Below are 3738 nucleotides of genomic sequence, written 5' to 3'. Positions count from 1 at the left end.
CATGCAAGCGCGTCCTCGGCTGTGTGATAACATTTGTTAGGTGGTGAAACGCGCCGCCCGATAAAGACCACTGCACGTGTCAAAATATGTACCAAAACTGGCGTGGCATGACATTTTTGTTTCCCATACACATATATCATGCCACGCTAGTTCTGGTATATATATATATATATATATATAACGAGAAGAAAGGGTGTTAACCGAGGGGCCCGATTTTTATTAGTCATACCATAAGAAGCCAACAAACACTGACACCAAGGACAGCATAGGGAAAATTACTTGTGCTTAATGAATGAAATCCCACCTGCGGCAAGTTGTTTTTTCATCCACTTTATTTTTCATTAATTTATCCTTTCTTTATTTCACTTATTAAGCACAAGTAATTTCCCCTATGTAGTCCTTGGTGTCAGTGTTTGTTGCCTTCTTGTCATATGACTAATAAAAATCGGGACCCTCGGTTAAGCCCCTTTCTTCTCGTTATTACATAACGAGGGTCTCAAATCCGGCAACATTGATGCCTTCAGGTAGCATATGTGGGTTTATTGACCAGTTGCCTTCACCCTAAAAGATCACGTTCTCGTGACGCCTGCGGCAAGAAAGATGTTCCACGTCCGCCGCCAAGGTCTGTGAGTGGTGGCGCTGGCTAACACTCCCAGGGTTCTACTAGGACACATAAATACCCAAGAAAGTGGATGGGTAAACAGCGCCGCGGTAGCTCAATTGGTAGAGAGAGCATCGCACGTGAAATGCGAAGGTTGTGGGTTCGGTTCCCACCTGCGGCAAGTTGTTTATTCATGCGCTTGGATTTCCATTAATGTATCGTTTCTTTATTTCATTCATTAAGCACAAGTAATTTCCCCTATGTTGTCCTTGGTGTCGGTGTTTGTTGGCATCTTATGATATGACTATATATATATATATATATATATATATATATATATATATATATATATATATATATATATATATACGGCAGAAGTTGGAAGAAAACTTCGGGCTTTCAGTAGAAATGCACGGTATTCACGTTTGCAGGGCTGTCAGCAACCTTGATGCGTCATACAGTTTTGTGATGCAATTCTATAAATCAAATGCCCCTTTGTATAAAACTGTCAAGATGTTATATGCAGTGGAAAATATTGACACGTGTGCTTATCTTTATCGGGAGACCACGTTTCACCGCTTAACAACTGTAATCGCACAGCGACGGACGCGCCTGCATGTATCCGACGTTTCTGGAAAGTTAACGATGCTTCTACCCGGCTGTCTGTTGTCGCCGAACCTTGTGTTATCTGATTTCATCGCGTAACGCGAATGGTGTAGAACTTTGTGGAAGGCACGCGGGTCCAAACGATTAGTCTGGAACATTCGACGACTGCTCTATAAAAGCCCACGCGCTTGACCTGCTGATCAGATTTCCGACGATGGCCGACTCTGTTCGCCGCTTTCGTTGTGCTATAAGTGTAGCCTGTTTTGTGGGCACAGGTTCGCCCAATAAAATCTAGTTTTGCCTTTCACAGTATTGCTACTGTGTTCTTAACGTCACCACCACGTGACATCTGGTGGAGGTGCTTGTGCGTTCATGTACCGAACGCCCCCGCAAAGCCGTGATCCAAGCCCGAAGCCCGAGGACAGAACCAACATCGCCCAAGACCAGCGTGCTAGCCGCAGGCTGCAAGGACTGCCCCCAGAGCACGGACTTCTACCTCAGACGACAAAGAAGATCGTCGTCAAGACAACCCCAATGGCTGCCCCAGCGTCCCCCGTTATCCTACAACAACCTCGGGACCCACCAACCTTCCATGGAGCAGCGACTGAAGACCCGGAATCATGGCTGGAGACCTACGATCGAATCGCAACATTCAACAACTGGGACTCCGACGAGAAGCTGCGGCATGTCTACTTCGCCTTATAAAACACCGCCAGAACTTGGTTTGAGAACAGGGAATCGACCTTGACAACGTGGGACCTGTTCCGTACCGGCTTCCTACGCACCTTTACAAGCGTCGTGCGCAAGGAAAGGGCTGAAGCTATGCTGGACGCCCGAGTGCAGCTGCCAAACGAGAACGTCGCCATCTTTACGGAAGAAATGAGCCGTTTGTTCCGCCACGCCGACCCGGATATGGCCGAGGAGAAGAAAGTCCGCTTACTGATGCGTGGTGTAAAGGAGGAACTTTTCGCCGGGATGGTAAGAAGCCCACCGAAGACCGTCGAAGAGTTTCTTCCTGAGGCGACGAACATTGAGAAGACACTCGAGATCCGGAACCGGCAATTCGATCGCCGCACGAACTATACAAACTACGCCGGGGTTCAATCACTGGCCACCGACGACCTACGCGAGACTATTCGAGCTGTCGTGCGGGAGGAGCTACAAAAGCTGTTCCCATCATCACAGCCTCAAGTGGCTTCGATTGCCGACGCCGTGCGTGAGGAGCTCCAACAACAGCTTGGAGTAGCTCCTGAATCGCCGCAGCCTGAGCCGCAAGCGATGATCTACGCCGCCGTCGCGCGCCGTCAAGGTCCCCCTCCGCGACCGCGCCAGGGCCCTGTCACGCCGCAGTTCCGTCGTCCGCCGCCGCCGCAGCCAGCACGACCACCCGTCGTCCAGCGCACCTACGCGAGGAAGACAGACATTTGGCGCGCTCCTGATCACCGCCCGCTCTGCTACCACTGCGGAAAAGCGGGTCACGTCTACCGACGATGTCCATACCGGGAGATGGGACTGCGAGGTTTCGCCGTGAACGCTCCGCGCCCGCAGCAAGGTGAACGCCCCCGGGATATCGCCGACTAGCTCGCCGCTACTCAGTGGAGCTCTCGACGACCGTCGCGTTCGCCATCACCAGGCCGCTACCTGTCGCCGCAGCGCCGACCACAGACCGGCCCAGCCCGGGGCCGGTCAGCGAGCCCATATCCGGAAAACTAAAGGCAGCAACCGATGGAGGTGCGGTTGCTGTTCGTCGAACTGACGAAGATCCTCCGCCGCCGACGAAGACGCCGAAGAAACCATCTCGACGACATGATAACGACACGCCGCCGTCCCGAGGAAGTCAGGAAGCCAAGACTACACCGACGAAAGACGACTTGACGATGCGACGTACCAGCATCAGTTCAACACGACACAGCCGTGATCCGACACCAAGACCCAACTGCAATGCAAGACAAAGAACCACCGACCTCGACGTGCTTCTAGACGGCCACGCAGTCACCGCCTTAGTCGACACAGGCGCCGATTACTCAGTCATGAGTGGACACATCGCCGTCCAGTTAAAGAAGGTTAAGACTGCATGGGAAGGCCCTCAAATTCGGACCGCTGGAGGACACCTGCTTACGCCGACAGGAATGTGCACGGCAAGAATTACCATTCACGACCGCACTTACCCTGTCACCTTCGTTATCCTCCAACAGTGTTCACGAGACGTCACTCTCGGCATGGACTTCCTCAACCAACACGGCGCAGTCATCGACCTGAAGTCGAAGTCCATAACGCTGTCGAAAGATCATGCGATACCGCCGGAGAGCCCTCGTAGTCACCACGCCTTGAGTGTGCTCGAACATCAAGTGAGCATCCCGCCTCGCTCCAGCATTGTTATTTCGGTCGGCACCGAAACACTCGCTGACGTAGAAGGCGTCATCGAAGGTGACCAACGTCTACTGCTAGACCGTGAAATTTGCGTCGCAAGAGGGATCGCTCGACTGCACGGAGGAAACACGAAAGTGTTGCTGACAAACTTCAGCCGGGAG

At 52.1% G+C, this 3738-nt stretch overlaps 1 non-coding gene across 1 annotated transcript; it reads left to right on the top strand.

The window, feature by feature from the left end:
- Positions 1–705: 705 nt before the first annotated feature.
- TRNAS-UGA (transfer RNA serine (anticodon UGA)) lies at positions 706–782 on the top strand. Its single transcript has one exon. It is a non-coding gene; the product is annotated as a tRNA-Ser (tRNA).
- Positions 783–3738: the final 2956 nt, after the last annotated feature.

This window comes from Dermacentor variabilis, chromosome 3 (genome assembly GCF_050947875.1).
Source record: "Dermacentor variabilis isolate Ectoservices chromosome 3, ASM5094787v1, whole genome shotgun sequence".
Lineage (NCBI taxonomy): Eukaryota > Metazoa > Arthropoda > Arachnida > Ixodida > Ixodidae > Dermacentor > Dermacentor variabilis.
The sequence above is the reverse complement of the archived record's forward strand: the minus strand, read 5'-3'. Positions and strand labels throughout refer to the sequence as shown.